Source organism: Asparagus officinalis, chromosome 4 (genome assembly GCF_001876935.1).
Source record: "Asparagus officinalis chromosome 4, Aspof.V1, whole genome shotgun sequence".
NCBI lineage: Eukaryota > Viridiplantae > Streptophyta > Magnoliopsida > Asparagales > Asparagaceae > Asparagus > Asparagus officinalis.
The window spans coordinates 67,231,928-67,250,632 of NC_033797.1; positions in this window are offsets into that span (position 1 = coordinate 67,231,928).

Consider the following 18,705-nt stretch of genomic DNA (forward strand, 5'->3'; position numbering starts at 1 on the left):
ATATAAACAACACAAGGGTAAATAATCTAAACAAGATATAGATAATGAGCTAATGACAATGGCGATATAAGATATGAACATAAATATGAATGAACGCCAAAGCACACTCAAACAAGCAATATGATCACGGAGTTCAGACCTTCCGTCCTACGTCTCCGCTCCCCACTCCCGGGGAGAAATCCACTATCACAACCGGGTTTTCTACGTTCACCCGAATAACGTTTACACCTCACAGTATCGGTTTTCAACGCTCACCGATCAACGTCACTCCTCACAATCGGTTTTCTGGTTCACCGAAAACTTCACAACACACTCTCGGTTTTCTAGCTCACTGAAAACCTTACTACACTCATAATGTAACAAATATAAATTTGTTCTCTACAATAGATGAGAACTCAATTAAGCACAACTCAATGTTGCAATTTCTCACAACCCTAATATACTATGTATGCAAATACAATAAGCTCAAAGTGGGTGTGTGTAACAATGAGTAAATAAAATCAAATCAACTAAACTCAAATATAAAACTAGCTTTAATAGAAATGATAATTAACAAATAATTATAAGTGAAAGCTAGAGTTGAGTTTAGGAAAACTTCTCTAGATCAAGATGGGGAGATGGAGATTTGAGGCCCAAACGAGAAGATAATCTCCTCCACTTAAGAAAGCTAAAACTGCTTTAAACTAAACCCTTAAACAAGCTTAAACAAGCTTAAACTCTTTTTAAAACCCTTGTTTAAAAACTTATTTTAAAACATACTTAGATCCCTTGAGAGTTGAAGACAATGGGGTATTTATACCCTCTCACAACTCCCCAGCAAACAGCTCAGAAAATAGCCGCGTTGAAGTCCAACGGATCTATTGTCGGTCGACCGGAAATTCTGTCGGTCGACCGATGGAGAGCAAAAACACGAAGATCAGCTCTGGACAATCGTCGGTCGACCGGATCGGTCGACCGACAGACTCTCTGTCGCCCAGTGATGAAAGATCAAATGATCGATCGACCGGTGTGGTCGACCGAAAACAGATATGACAGAAAAAACAGTTTTTGGAAGCTGATTTTGACACTTTAGAAAATATGGGTCGACCGAAAACAGATATGACAGAAAAAACAGTTTTTGGAAGCTGATTTTGACACTTTAGAAAATATGTTAAAAATAACAAATGAAGTCCAAAAATAATAAAACTTTGGGAAATGTATATAAACATGAAAACAAACACCCATTTGTGAAAAATCATCATTTTGCAAAATAGTTCAAAACACGAAAATGTAAACATGTGAAATTTGATATTTTGGTTAAACCATGTTTTGAAACTTTGCACAATGATTATATAGACTTAATAAAATATGTATATGATTTTTGTTAAGTCCAAAAACTAAGAATATAATATTTTCACAAAATTGCATATTCTATGCAATGTTTTCGAAAACGCAATAGTAAATATGAAATATATGATTTCATATTTATAAACATGAAAACCCAAAACATATGCATGTATATATATATAAAACTATATATATGCATAGAAACCAAAACTTATGTATATATATATTTAACTATATATATATACTATGAAACCAATAGATGTGTGTGTATAGATAATTGAGCTTAACGTACTTAACACACATAATATAAACTTATACTAAATTACCCAAGCTTGATCTTGATCTTCATTGTAGCTCAACTTGGTACACGTTGCGGATGAAGCTTGAACTTGATCTTTAACTTTGAATTGCAATGCTTCACTCCACTATTCCGCTAACCTCCATTGGATATCATCGTTGTAGCGCATATTTCATCCAACCTCCAACTACGTTGTTTGTCTACAATACATAGGAATGCACAAACACTAGACAAACAACATTAGTAGTAAATTGTTTGTAAATCATCATCAAAACAAGAAGGTCAACTGTCTCATCAACCTAATACGCTAAGCGTCAAGAAATAAATGTAAAGGCACAGGTCCCCGATCACAGATAACAAAAATATAATAAACAACTCAGAACAGAATATACATATCATAATTAAATACCATCCAAGACATAATATCCGGGTCAACATGCCCTTATACAAAATTGAACAACTAAAAACTGAAGAAATATAAAATACATCGTTCAACAGAAAAGAAAGGAAATACTGCAAAAGCAACTAGGATCATCAACTAAGAAGAGGTAACTGAACTTCGACCTATTCTTCATTTCTATCTATAAGGCACTCCTGCTAAGAATCCTCTGGCTCCTGTACGATTCTAAACCGAGGCTGTCCGTCTCCTAAATCTGACGTATACCAGAGAAAACATGTGTACGTCAGCATCCATGGCACATGGCAAGATCCCATAGAGAGAAATAGAAAAGGTCAAACGACCAAGGCAAAAAAAGTAATAATAATAATAATAGAAGCATGCTGTTGAAATTCTAATAATTTAAATGTAATCCACCACTATAATAATATAATAATCTGAAGAATCCAAAAATCAATCAAATAACAAGATCATGTAGCTAGCCATCCTATAATCGTCCATATAACAAGGTTATACAACTAGATGGAATTAATACTTAAAAATCTACAACAAGAGACGTAGTACATCGAGCGAAATAATCCAAACAATGAAACTCTCATGTATATACCATATGTCTCAAATTATAGATAATTAAATATTAACCCCGATCTATGTATGAAAAGAAATACAAATGTCCTATATCTCACAAGAATCCATAATCATCTTGAGTAACAAGATCATGTAACTAGCCATTCTATAACAGGTCGCTGGTCATATCTCACACAGAGTCAACGCTCATATCATCGAATAATTAACTGTTCACAAATCCCCTACGTGCATCCAAACCCGCGAAACGGTTCGGTGAGAAAACTACACGCAATCCGATTTTGGCCTGGTCCGAACTCAAGCAAAACTCGGGGTGACGAAACGATTTCACTGACCAAGTGCGAAACGATTCACTTGGCCCAACAAACCAATCTCAGTACGGAACGGTTCACTGGTGCGAGTCTAGAAGATACATTAACAGTCTTATCCGATCACATGAACCATGACTTTCCTATCCCAGCTCTCTTGTATTTTCTAAGTCAACAACACACAAGCCTCTAGGTCTTATTCATGTCACACAGGTCACTATAGTCATAAACTCCTAACGATTCTCAAACACAACAAGGAACAATCAATGCAACTAAGCATGTGTAATAATATCATAGCATATCAGATAGTCAAGTCTAAGAATTTGAATCATAAAATTGTTCTAAAATAATAAAGTTATTTACTTAAAATAATCCTTTTGCAAAATGAGTTCTTTCAAAGTAATCCCTTTTTCAAAATAAAATTCCTTTAATTTATTTATAATTACTCTAAAATGATTTTTTCCCTAAGATAATTCCTTTTAAATTATTATAATTTTCTTAAAATAATTTCATTCTCAAAATAAATTCTTTTTAATTAATATAATTATTCAAAAATGTTTCTGCTGCCGAAATAAATTCTTTTAATTTATCATAATTATTCTAAAAATGCTAATTATCGTATTATTATGATTTATCTAATATTATTCATCAAACAATCCTACACAGATAATTATATCATAAACTAATATGTAAATAATTCATAACAAGTATAAAATTATAGTAATTAACAAGTTGAGCAACGAGATCTTACCTACGAGGCCAAGGGGCTGATGACGAGATGGCGGAGGAGAGAGAGGAGATGATGTTGGTGGAGAGCGGAGGAGAGAGAGAGGAGATGATGTTGGTAGAGGGCGGAGGAGGAGCAGCGGGGAGCGGCGTTGTTGGTGGCTGGTTAGGTGGCCGGAGGGGAGATAGGGTGGGGAGACCGAGCTCCGGTGGCGTGGGTCTACTGGTCGAGCTCGACGGGGAGGAAGGGAGGGAGAGGTGGTTGAGGGTCGGTTGCTGGAAGGAGGGCGGCGTGGAACGGAGGAGGCGGCGCTGATCTAGAGAGGCGGTAGATCTTGCGTGGAGGAGGAGGTTGTAGATCTCGAGGCGACGGCGGAGGCTGGCGCAGGAGAGGGGCGAGAAAGAGGTGGAGGCGGGCTTAGAGGGAAGAAACGAAGATGAAGGAGGAGAGAGTTATATATATAGTGGTATGCTTGGTACCAAGCATAAAACGTTGTGCTTGGTAGTGAGGTGGCATAAATCTCTTCTACTCATTCAAATGATTGCATATCCCCATGTACTCCTCACTCCATGTGAATTGTGTCCCTTATTTGAATGAGGCAGAGGGGATTGTCCATATCGCTACCAAGCACAAAATTTGTGCTTGGTACCCAAGCATACCATATTTCTCTCTCCTCTCTCTCTCTTAATATATATATAATATAATATATATATTATATATATATATATATAAGGAAATTAGGGTTTTGAAAAATAATATTAATTACTAAATAAATTAAATAATTAAGTAAAAATTATCTATATATTAAAATGTACAAGTTATACTAATACGACATATAATATGCAACAGTAGTAATAATACAACAAATTATATAATTAAACGAGAATAATTAATAAAAAATATATTTACTTATATTTAAAATCAAATAATTACAGGAGAATTATCTACATAATAAAACCTACCAGTTGTGCTAATACAACTAATGCTATGCAATAATAGAAATAATACAACAAATTATATAAGTAATACATAATTAATAATACAATATATTATATGAAATAATATATAATAATAATACAATAATATATTATTTAAAATAATACGTAATAGTATCAATAACACAATGGATAAATTTTAGAATTTTTTACTATACTAAATAAATTTATAAATATCTAAATCATTTAAATAAATATAAAACTTGGACTTTAAATCATAGAAAATTGTAGAAAATTAAGAAAAATACAAATACTCTTTTAAAAATAATAGTTAAATATTTTAAAATATTAAAAAATTTATTTTAACTAGTATAAAAAATTTACGGTCATTACATAACATATCGTCTATATAAAGCAAAAGGATAATGAAGCTAGAATATGAGATTCTCCTGAAATATACACACGAATCTGCAACTGTCCTCTGGTAGCCATAACTCAACCTGAAAGAATCAAATTTCTGTACCACTGCCTGAGTGCCTGCTTCAAACCATAGAGGCTCTTCTTCAAACTGCAAATCATGTGACCTTCACTTCAAAACTGTAATGACCGTGAATTTTTGATACTAGTTAAAATAATATTTCAGTATTTTAAAATATTCAATTATTATTTTAAAAGAGTATTTGTATTTTTCTCGATTTCTTAGGAATTTCTACGATTTAAAAGTCTAAAATCTTATATTATTTAAATGATTTTAATAGTTATAAATTAATTTCGTGCGGTGAAAATTTCTAGAATTAATTTGTTGTGTTATCGATACTATTACGTACCATTTGAAATAATACGTTGTATTATTGCTACTATTACGTATCATTTCATATATTATGTTGAATTATTAATTACGTATTATTATGTAAATTGTTTTATTATTTTAATTATTATATATCAGTTGTCATATTAATACAACTGGTATGTTTTATTGTATAGATAATTATCCCATAATTATTTGATTTTAAATATAAGAAATTATATTTTTTTTATTAATTAATCTTGTTTAATTGTATAATTTCTTATATTATTTCTACTGTTGCAAATTATCAGTTGTATTAGTACAACTGATACGTTTCATGTGTAAATAATTTTCACATAGTTATTTAATTTATTTTTCAATTATTATTATTTTTAATTATTTTGTAAAACCCTAATCCACCTGTGTGTGATGCTGATAGTACTATATATATATATATAATATATAATTATACTATCTACTAGTATATATTTAATACTATCATTATAAGGGTATCATATATCATACTATAATATATATTATATATACAAACACACACCACACTTATGTTTCTCACGTTCTTTCTTTTTTCTTCCCAACACTCGCCGCCCTTACGTCACCTCTCTCTCTCTTCTCTCTCTTCGTCTCTCTCTCTCTCTCTCTCTTTCTTCCTTATCATCCTGACCATCGTCTCGCTTGTCGTGTCGACGCGCCTCCAAGTCGTCCCGTCACACAACATCGCCCTCCAGTCCTCCCGTCGGCTGAGCCTCCATCACCCGAGCCTCCCTCCTGCACCGACCCCTACCGCCTCTAGACCAGCCACCTCCTCCTACCCGCGCAACTGCCGCTACCCCTTCTGTGACGCCCCTGGGTTCACATAAGGCTGCAGTCTGAGGTAAAACCAGGAATATCAAACCTACCATGCATTACACCGTGCATGTTTCACCATCATAATTACTATCTCTCTAGTAGAGTCAACAACAAGTGTAGGTATAAAAGAAAGTAAAAGATAATACAAGAGATATATGATGAAATAATAGAGATAAAAATGATATTTCATCATCCAACATATAAAAATATAAAGTGAATCTCTGAAATAACTAGTCTGGAGATCTTAACAAGTCTCAAATACAGAATATCTGATAAAAGGAAATAAGGCACACAACCTTTACAACTTATAGAACATAACTCTCAAATGTCTAAACAAAATGTCTACAATAGAGCTCCATAAATAAAATAAAACTACAAATGAAAGACGGACGCTAATAAGTATCGCCATTAACCTACGATTCTCCGTGCACCTGGCTCGTTACCTGAAATGGGAGGGACGACGAGCGTCAAAGCGCTAGCGAGCAACATCACAACCAACCCCAAGGGAGAGGGCTCGTTGTATATAAGAAAATATAGTCAATACATAATAATATAAAATTCATTGATTCTAACAAAATTGAGAATTTTAGTATTTAAAAATTTACAACACGAGCATAGGTACGTCGAGCGAAATAATCCAAACAAGGAAACCCTTATGTATATACCTTGTATCTCAAATTGTAAATCCCTAAATACCAAACCCAAGATCTAATACAGGAACAATAATATAAAGAAGACTAACCCATCTCAGAACTCAAATATCATGACATATCAAAACCCACATAAGTGTCATGTCCAGCCTATGTAAGTGTAAGTGTCATACTCAAGATTTAAATAGGTGTCCAACATATGGACTAAGACTAGGTGTAGTGGATGCCCAACACATGGACTACATATATAAATTATCCAACACATGGACTGAATGATGAATGTCCAACACATAGACTGAATATAATGAATGTCTAACACATGGACTAAATATGATGAATGTCCAACACATGGACTGTACATAATAATTGTCCAACACATAGACTGAATGAAATGTGTAGAATATCAATGAGATATATGAAAAGGATGCATATACACTAATTTCACATGTGTCTCAGTGTGCAAATCTAAACTCATCCGTAAGCCATCTCACATATGAAGATACATAATAAACAATAATTTCTAAGGCTAAATATTCGAGGTGACTCCTCGTTCACATTAAAGCACACAACAAAAGTAAACATGCACAAACTGTGCGGGCGATCAACCGAAATAGATAGAAACCCTTCACAGGTTTCTGTCTACTTTGAAACAAATCTAGAAGTGACATCATTATTTTCCAAGCATAATATTACTGATATCAACATATATGAAACAACATGAAATAAAATATTAACATGTAAATATATCGTCGAAACCCTAAACATTTATATACACATGTTAAAATGTTTTGAAAAAAAGAAGTTGTGATTTAACTTATGATTAAATTATTTCAGCTCTAGATCTTTATTACCTAAAATGTTGGTGGACTTTTGATAAACTAAAACACAAGATTTTCGCATCATATGTTATAAAGAACATCCTTTTTTACTCAAATATACGTTTTAGGCTTAACAAAAATCCATTAAAATTATTAGAAAACTTTTAAGAACATGGGGTAGGGTTGGGCGAGATGTTACTCTCCTGAGGGGTGTTGATGAACTCCCAAAAACATGTGAGAATGATCCTTTGATGCCAAACGCCGCAAATCTCGCCTTCTCCTCGCTTTCGCCTCATAAAACTTCCCCGAGAACACAAGTTTAGGGCTAGGGTTTGAGATAGGAGGAGAGGGGCTACTAGGGTTTAGAATACAGGAGAAAAGAGGTATTTTTCATATTTAAATATGTGTATATATGACAGCAAATCAGAAAAACTACAGCCCAAACCCCGAAACCCGAAACTGGAAAACCTAGTCTGACTAGAAACATACTCTTCGGTATTTTGCCTATAACTTTCGTATCCGATCTCAGAATGAGGTAATTAAAGATTTGTTGGAAATATTCTGAAGATATGTACAACTTTGGTCTTTTAAGTTTTTCCATATTCACAATGTATTAGTATGTAAAATATAAAATCTCTCTACTGATCATAATTTTCAAGATTTATACATCGAGCATGATTTGTGCATTTGCTCTTATATATATACATATATACATTGAATTGATCTCAAATCAATTCCTAGCATACTCAAACATCATAATATGTTATTTATAAATATATAACATATTTATTATTATTTATCATAAAATATTCAAAATTTTGGATTTTTACATTCTTCCCCCCTTAAAAGAATTTCGTCCTCGAAATTCAGAAATCATACTTAACTGAAAGATAGTATTAGAAAGCATGTCGAGGGTGAAATCCAACTCGCACATATACCTCTCGTAATATTAAACTCTTGATAAGCATATAGGGATATTTGTACCTAACAATCCAGAATGACTATATTCCCACTCAACCCTTAATCAAATAAAACTAGTACGTCGGGTGAAAAATCCAAACAAGGAACCCCCCATATATAATATGTTCCAAAAGATTAAGAATTAAGTGGAAATATACTCATTCTAGCGTTAGATCTAAATATAACCATACAAATAATCACACACATAAATCAATCAACTTCCTCAATAGGTGTAGGTAGTCGCGCTGTATAACATCTTCACGCTCGCGAGAATCATGCTTGATGTCTACACTTAACCATCTAAAATATAAATACCCCCACTTAACCCCTAACTAAATGGAACAAGTCTACACTTAACCATCTAAAATATAAATACCCCCACTTAACCCCTAACTAAATGGAACAAGTACATCGAGTGAAAAATCCAAACAAGGAACCACCCCTAACTAAATGGAACAAGTACATCGAGTGAAAAATCCAAACAAGGAACCCCTCATATATATACCATGTGTTTCAAGTATTTAGGAGTTAAGTATTAATACCCTCATTTTAGTGTTAAGTATAAACATCACCATACATGTAATCCAATAAGTCATATATAAGTCATACAAAAATTTAATTTACCTACTCAAACATGTGTGGATAGTAGCGACGCATGTCCTCTTCGCGCTCCCAAGAAATCTCCTCAACGTCTCTTCGGTTCCAATGAACTTTCACCAAAGGAATTACCTTGTTTCTAAGTCTCTTGTCCTTTCTGGAAAGTATACCAACTGGAATCTCAATAGTAGTCAAATCATCCTGAATCTCAATATATGGTGCAACCAACACTCGCTGTTGCTCCTCATCATGTATGTGCTTCTTGATCATAGAAACATAAAATACATTGTGTATACTAGACATTGATGCTGGAAGATCTAGTCTGTATGACACGGCTTCAATGCGCTCCAAAATCTGGAAAGGTCCAATATACCTCGGTGCAAGCTTTCCCCGCCTTCTGAATCATTAAACGCTTTTCATGGGTGATACCTTCAGCATAACTGAAACTCCAACCTGAAACTCCAAAGGTCTTCGTCTCTTATCTGCATAGCTCTTTTGCCAACTCTGAGCGGCTAGAATCTGCTCTCTGATCAATACTACCTTTTCAGTGGTCTGCCTCACAAGCTCTGGCCCAAGCATCAAGCTATCCTCTGGTTCTGCCCAACATATCGGTGATCTATAAGTCTCCCGTACAATGCTTCGTAAGGGGCCATACCAATTGTCGCTTGATAACTATTGTTATAAGTGAACTCTATTAGTGGAATATGATCCTCCAAGCTGTCCTGAAAGTCAATGACACAAGCCCATAACATGTCTTCCAACACCTGATTTACTCTCTCCGTCTGACCATCCATCTGTGGGTGGAATACGCTGCTGTATGATAGTCTGCTACCAAAAGAATCCTGGAAACTCCTCCAGAAGTGCGAAGTGAACATTAAACCTTGATCTGATACAATCATGTCTGGAACTCCATGAAGTCAAACTATCTCCCGAACAAATATCCTCGCATACGTCTTAGCTGCGTATGTAGTCTTCACTGGAACGAAATGTGTTGACTTCGTCAACCGGTCCACTATCACCCAAACAGAATCATTCCCCTTCCTCGACTTCGGCAACCCTATAATAAAGTCCATAGAAATATTCGCCCACTTCCAGTCTGGGATGGGTAAAGGCTGAAGTGTTCCTGTCGACCTCTGATGTTCTGCCTTCACCTGCTGACAGGTAAAACACTTAGCCACATACTCTGTAATCTCTCTACGCATACCACTCCACCAGAAGTGTCTTTTCAAGTTCTTGTACATCTTAGTGGTCCCTGGATGTATTGTGCCGAGTACGATGTGCTTCATCAAATAACTCTCTCTTCAGCTCGGCACTGGATGGCATAACCAGCCTACCCTTCATCTGTAGACCTTCATCTGCTCTAATGGTCCAATCAGCCTTAGGCTCTTTGGTAATCTCCTCCTTTTGGATTTGAATCCAAGAGTCTTCCAGTTGAGCTCTGACAACTCTGATACTCCAAGATGGCTGCACTGACACAGCTCCCAAAAAATACACTGGTTCCACAAATCTCGGGTCTAAAATCAAACTGGTTAAGAGTAAGAAGATCTCAATACAATGAGCATCTTAAAGCCGAAACCCGATGTCGACGCATCCTACTTAAAGCATCTGCTACGACGTTCACCTTCCCCGGATGATACCGAATCACGAACTCATAATCCTTGATAAACTCAATCCACCTCCTCTGTCTCTGGTTGAGCTCCTTCTGAGAGAAAAGATACTTCAGACTCTGCTAGTCTGTGAATAACTCAAACTGCACTCCATACAAGTAGTGCCTTCATGACTTCAGTGCAAATACCACTGCTGCTAACTCTAAATCATGAGTGGGATAGTTCTGCTCATGTACCCTCAACTATCGTGAGATATATGCTACAACCCTCTAAGTCTGCATCAAGACGCCTCCTAAACCTGCTAATGATGCAACTGTGTAGACAACAAATGTCATGTCGCTGCTCAAAATAGTCAAAACTGACGCTGTAGTCAACTTAGTCTTCAAGATATCAAAATCCTTCTGACACTCCACGCTCCAAATGAACTGTACACCCTTCTTCGTAAGGTGTGTAAGTGACGTCAAAATCTTCAAGAAGTCCTAGATGAACTTCCTACAATAGACGACTAACCCCAAAAAACTACGAATTTTGGTAACTGCCTTCGGCGGTTCCCAATAAAGCACTGCTAAAACCTTAATTAGATCCACTACTATACCCTCTCTGCTGACCACATGGCCAAGAAATCTGACCTTAGAAATCCAAAACTCGCACTTGCTAAACTTAGCATATAGCTGATGCTCTCGCAAGGTCTGCAAAGCCAAACATAGGTGCTGCTCGTGTTCTATCTCCGATCTCGAATATATAAGAATATCATTGATAAAAACAATCACAAACTGATCCAAGAAAGGACAAAAAACCCGATTCATCAAATCCATGAATACTACGGGTACATTGGTCAGTCCAAATAGCATGACCATGAACTCGAAAGATCCATATCGAGTCAGAAAAGCGGTCTTGGGAACATCCATCTCCCGAACCCAAAACTGATGATAACCAGAACGAAGATCAATCTTCGAGAAAATATTGCGCTTCGCACAGCTGATCGAACAAGTCATAAATCCTATAAAATCCGGATAGTGAACTTGTTCATATCATAAAAATCTACACATAATAAATAAAAAAAAACTCCAGCGAGTAATACTCTAAGATAATAACTTATTTATCTAACTCTATTTGTAGCTCCCTCACCTCAGCAGGTGTTGTAGGATAGGATGCTCGAGATATCGGTACTATGCTTGGCTGCAACTCGATGCAGGAAATAACCTCTCTCACTGGAGGAAATCTAGATATGTCCTGAAAGACATCCTGATACTCTGAGATAACTCCGGTCTTACACAAATCAGCACTCCGGTCCCTCAGCATCACCTACTCGACGTATATCAGAAATGACTCCATATTCCGGTCATACTGTGAGGTTGCTACTATTTATACAAATCCAACGAATGCTCACAAGCTGACTGTTTTAGTAAAACAGTCGATACTAACATGGTATGATGATAGTTAATCCATACCAAGAACAAGCTGACTATTTCAGTAAAACAGTCGATATTAACATTGTATGATGACAGTTAATCCATACCAAGAAAGAATATCGAAATTTGACATCAGCAACACGATCAACTTGATGACTAACTCAGACTCATCTAGTCTGATGACACATCTCCTACCAGATATAAGGGACACTCCCCCTAGAGGAGTAGAGACTGACAACGGAATATCTAAGGAATGTGTTGTTGGCCCTATAGTTTTGATGACGATTTATCAAACAATTTATCACTAATCTATTCTCTAGTTTTTGTTGTTTTTGTTGTTCTCTTTACAGGTAATTCAACACACGATAATCAAGCGTTAAAGATTCAAGTTCATGTGTGTGAATTCACCTAGGTATAAGTTTAGTTTGCTTACATATATTGTATGTTTATATGTAAGCTCAATATATGTACACTTAACACAATTTTGACATTTTCTATCAAATAAATGATTTCTCATCAAACTTTTATATAATAGTATAGATATATATATATATATATATATATATATATATATAATATACATGTTATATATATACGTTTTAACAAATCATATCTCAATTTTTATGTTCACGAAAATACAGGTTTTCTGAACACTCTTCAAAAAATAGGGGGTTTTCACAAACAAAAATTGATTTTCCAAAAATTTATTTTCAAACATGTGTATTTCATCATTTAGAAACTTTCCCCAAAGTTTTACTATTTTTGCAATTGATTTGATATTTTTAATGTATTTTCAAAACCAGCCCAAAAACCTGTCATATACCATGTATCAGTTTGCGGTCGACCGCCAGCAGCAAACTTTCATACTATGGCTCTTTTGTGCTTGCGATCAGCCATGATGGTCGACCGTGAATCCATCAGAGACTTTTGCGGTCGACCGCCAGCTTTTAATTTCTATACTCAGCTTTTTTGTACCTCGTGGTCGACCGCGAGATTCCCACGGTCGACCGCCGATCTCATCATTGCCTTTTAACAGTTATTTTTTGCAACGGTTGTCTGAGGCTATTTTGGTCTTTTCTAATTGGTTTTGACTGATATTTTGAGTGGGTATAAATACCCCATTGCTCTTCTCCTTCTAAAAACAATCTATCAAGAAGTTTTGTTTTACAATTAGTGTTTTAAACAAAAGATTAAGAAGCATTTAAGAGCTGTTTAAGCTGATTTCATCAGTCTGTTTCAAAAGAAGTTTCCTACTACAAGAAGAAGATTTTTTAATCTCATCATTCACTGTTCTTCTTGTCTATGGAGAAGTTCTCCTAACTCATCTTTTCATATAGCTTATAATTTCATTTCCATATCTTAGCTATATTTATTGAGTTACATATTTTTCATTCACTGTTATCACACACACAATATTAAGCTTAATATCTTCATACTATATAGTATGGGTTATGGGGTGTGATTTAGTGAGTGTGAGCTTCATTTGCGTTCTCATTTATTGTTGAGAACAAACCATTGTATTTAATCTTTATTTGTGAGTATCACTTGTAATACACTTGTACACCGAGAGAAGTGTGAGGCGAGAGACGGGGTCGAATTCAATAGGAGTGGCACCGGTTGATGAACCTAGGGAGAGGTTGCATCCGAGCACTTGAGGAGGAGGACACGGGCTAGGTTCCTACACTTAGTGTGTAAAGTGTGATTGCATAGTGTTTCTTGTGTGAAAGTTTTCGGTAAGCTTGTAAACCGAGTGTGTAAAAGTTCCGGCTTCTAAACCGGATTGTGATAGTGGAGATCTCCTCGAGGTGAGGAGCGGGGAAGTAGGTCGTGGTGACCAAACCTCGTAAACATATCGTTTGTTTGTGTTTTGCTTAGCGTAATTTTATTTGTGCTTATTCATATCTTTCTTGCTCATATCTATCTTATATCATTCTTGCAAGAACAAACTAATCAATATTATTTTAATTGGCATTTAATCGGGATTAGATTAGCATAAGACCCTAATCATCCCCCACCATCTAGGGTCTAACATGTGCTACAAGCTGAAACCTATCAACGAAGGTATGAAAGATAAGAGATAAGCGAATTTCCTAAATCAAACTAGATCGAGCTGAAAAGGAAATCACAAAGAAAGCTCCGCTTGTACCCTGATCACGCGGTACTGCTATATAAACTCTGCTGGTGGTGTAACATATATGGGACCATCTGTCCTTCAGGAATCTCCTGGATAAATGCAAATCTGGCCTGCTGGCCCCTAAATCCTCGGATTAACAAGTAGTGTCTGTATTTCCCCGCTGCAGGCTGAAATTGTGACTCTGAGACTATCGACCGTGACCTCTATCATGCTTGCTTCTTGCTGGTGTACTGTGACAAATCTTTCGCTCTTTGTTCGATCTTGTTGTGATTGTAACATGTACTCCGAACTCTGCGCTACTTCGGCGCTCTCGAATCATATGGTGCTCCTTTCTTATATTGTCCTTGTTGCTGGGTTAAAATTATTCTCCCGTTGCTACGATTCTCTAGATTCCGCAATAGTTCTCTTGCCATTGTCATTGTTACTATTCTGGTTTTGATTTCTTCCTTCACTATGGGTATATCTCCCTGCTTCACTTAGACTAGCTCTACTGCCGAGGGAGCTAATGTGTACAATGTTGCGATGTTCCGTGGAAGTGAGCACCAGAAGACCATTACTACTGAGCATCGCAACATTGTACACATGAGCTCCCTCGGCAGAAACTTCAAATCGGAAAGCCATTGTAGGGAGGGACTAGCTTAGGGAAGTAGTTAGGAGAGAGTATACAAGCTAGACTAGCTCTAACTGCTTGTTGAAGTAGTGACTAAAATTCTCCCAAATAGGTGATAATTGCTGCCCCGTTAAAAATCTTGATGTCATTACTATCCTCCAGCGATGTCGTCAATGCTGAATACATCTAACTTCTGCTTGGTACTAAGTCGACGTTCAAGAAATTTTCACATACTCTTTTCGTTATAGGTTGTAATTAAAATTGGTGCCTTGAAACTCTGGTGCTCTTATTGTCTGATATCTTTCTTATTCTTTCAGAGCTAAACTTCCCGCTTTGCGGCTTTATAAACAACTACTTGTGGTGGTGGTGATGCCCTCATTGGTATTACCTCTTTACTTTCACGATGGGTACAACCGGTGATGGAACTTCTGAAAGTGGTACTGCTGACGGAAACGGATACACCTCTTGCTCCTCGAGTTTTGTAAGATCTTACTGCTAATGGTGCCATGAAGTCGATCAAATACCGTGGAGCCTGATGCGGCTCGGCTCTGCATGCCCAGTTCTCCAGGTACAAGTTTTACCTCGACCACATCCTCATTTCGATATTTATAATATCGAAAGGAGAGCTTAATTATCACAGTAAATGAGATACACATGATGATCCTAAGGATACTGGAACTAGAGCTCTGATACCAACTGTGACGCCCCTGGGTTCACACAAGGCTACAGTCCGAGGTAAAACCAGGAATGTCAAACCTGCCATGCACTACACCGTACAATAACATGTTTCACCATCATCATTACTATCTCTCTAGTAGAGTCAATAACAAGTGTAGGTACAAAAGTAAGTAAAATATAATACAAGAGATATATGATGAAATAATAGAGATAAAAATGATATTTTATCATCCAACATATAAAAATATAAAGTGAATCTCTAAAATAACTAGTCTGGAGATCTCAACAAGTCTCAAATATAGAATATTTGATAAAACGAAATAAGGCACACAACCTTTACAACTTCTAGAACATAACTCTCAAATGTCTAAACAAAATATCTATAGTGGAGCTCCATAAATAAAATAAAACTATAAATAAAAGATGGACGCTAATAAGTATCGCCATCAACCTGCGACTCTCCATGCACATGGCTCGTTACCTAAAATGGGAGGGACAACGAGTGTCAAAGCGCTAGCGAGCAACATCACAACCAACCCCAAGGGAGAGGGCTCATTGTATATAAGAAAATACAGTCAATACATAATAATATAAAATTCATTGATTCTAATAAAATTGAGGATTTTAGTATTTAGAAATTTACAACACGAGCATAGGTACGTCGAGCGAAATAATCCAAACAAGGAAACCTTCATGTATATACCTTGTATCTCAAATTGTAAATCCCTAAATACCAAACCCAAGATCTGTATCTTAAATTGTAAATCCCTAAATACCAAACCTAAGATCTAATACAGGAAAAATAATATAAAGAAGACTAACTCATCTCAGAACTCAAATATCATGTCGTGTCAAAACCCACATAAGTGTCATGTCTAGCCTATGTAAGTGTCATACTCAAGGTTTAAACAGGTGTCCAATACATGGACTAAGACTATGTATAGTGGATGCCCAACACATGGACTGCATATATAAATTGTCCAACACACGGACTGAATGATGAATGTCCAATACATGGACTGAATATAATGAATGTCCAACACATGGACTGAATATGATGAATGTCCAACATATGGACTGCACATAATAATTGTCCAACACATAGACTGAATGAAATGTGTAGAATATCGATGAGATATATGAAAAGGATGCATATACACTAATTTCACACGTGTCTCGGTGTGCAAATCTAAACTCATGTCTGTAAGCCATCTCACATATGAAGATACATAATAAATAATAATTTCTAACGCCAAATATTCGAGGCAACTCATCATTCATATTAAAGCACACAACAAAAGTAAACATGCACAAACTGTGCCAGCGATCAACCGAAATAGGCAGAAACCGTTCACAGGTTTTTGTCTGCTTCGAAACAAATTTAGAAGTGATATCATTATTTTCCAAGCATAATATTACTGATATCAACATATATGAAATAACATGAAACGAAATATTAGCATGTAAATATATCGTCAAAACCCTAAACATTTATATACACATGTTAAAATGTTTTGAAAATAAGAAGTTGTGATTTAACTTATGATTAAATTATTTCATCTCTAGATCTTTATTACCCAAAATGTTGGTGGACTTTTGATAAACTGAAACACAAGATTTTCGCATCATATGCTATAAAGAATATCTTTTTTTACTCAAATATACGTTTTAAGCTCAACAAAAACCCATTAAAATTATTAGAAAACTTTTAAGAACATGGGGTAAGACTAAGCGAGATGTTACTCGTCTGAGGAGTGTTGATGAACTCCCAAAAACATGTGAGAATGATCCCTTGATGCCAAACGCCGCAAATCTCGCCTTCTCCTCGCTTTCGCCTCATGAAACTTCCTCGAGAACACAAGTTTAGGGCTAGGGTTTGAGAGAGGAGGAGAGGGGATATTAGTGTTTAGAACACAGGAGAAAAGAGGTATTTTTTGTGTTTAAACATGTGTATATATGATAGCAAACCCGAAAAACTACAGCCCAAAACCCGAAACTCGAAACTGGAAAACCCAGTTTGACTAGAAACATACTCTTCGGTATTTTGGCTGTAACTTTCACATTCGACCTTGGAATGAGATGATTAAAGATTTGTTGGAAAGATGCTAAAGATATATACAACTTTGGTCTTTTAAGTTTATCTATATTCATAAGGTATTAGTATGTAAAATACAAAATCTCTTCACTGGTCATAAATTTTCAGATTTATACATTGATCATGATTTGTGCATTTGCTCTTATATATATACATATATATATATATTGAATTGATCTCAAATTAATTCCTAGCATACTCAACCATCATAATATGTTATTTATAAATATATAACATATTTATTATTATTTATCATAAAATATTCAAATTTTTAGAGTTTTGCACCCTCCCCTCAGATCCGCCGCTGCTGCCCTCCGCGTCACCAGCCTCCTCCCCCTTCCCCTACAGCGACGCCCAGATCCGTCAGACCGCCGCATCATCCACGCCCGGAGCACCCAGCCTCGGCCCCTCAGATCTCCCCTCCTTGGCCACCTTCACCGTCCCGACCAACGCCGACAGAGCCCCGACAACAGCCCGCGAAACCGAACAACCCCCTTTCTCCTCCTAAGCGCCGTTGTCCTCGCCTCGTCATCGATGTCTCCGATGACCTATCCCGGTGATGATAGCCCCCACCAGCTCTGATCGACCCTCTTCAGACCCGCGGACTCATACGTCGGCGTTGAATCGTTTGACACAACCCGAGACAAGATCCCGATATTCTTTGACTCGACGTTTTAATTTTTAGATATATTATGAATTAATGTTTTGATTAAACTATAATTTGATTATACTACAGTATGAAGATTTTGATAACTGCGTGGGTTTATTGATGGTTGATATTAATAATGATAATATGATAAATAATTTAAAAGAAAAATATTTTGTAAAAAAGTTATTTTGAGATGTTTTTAAAAGAAAGAATATATAATAAAGATTATTTTTAGATTTATTATGATGAGAAAAGAAACTATTTT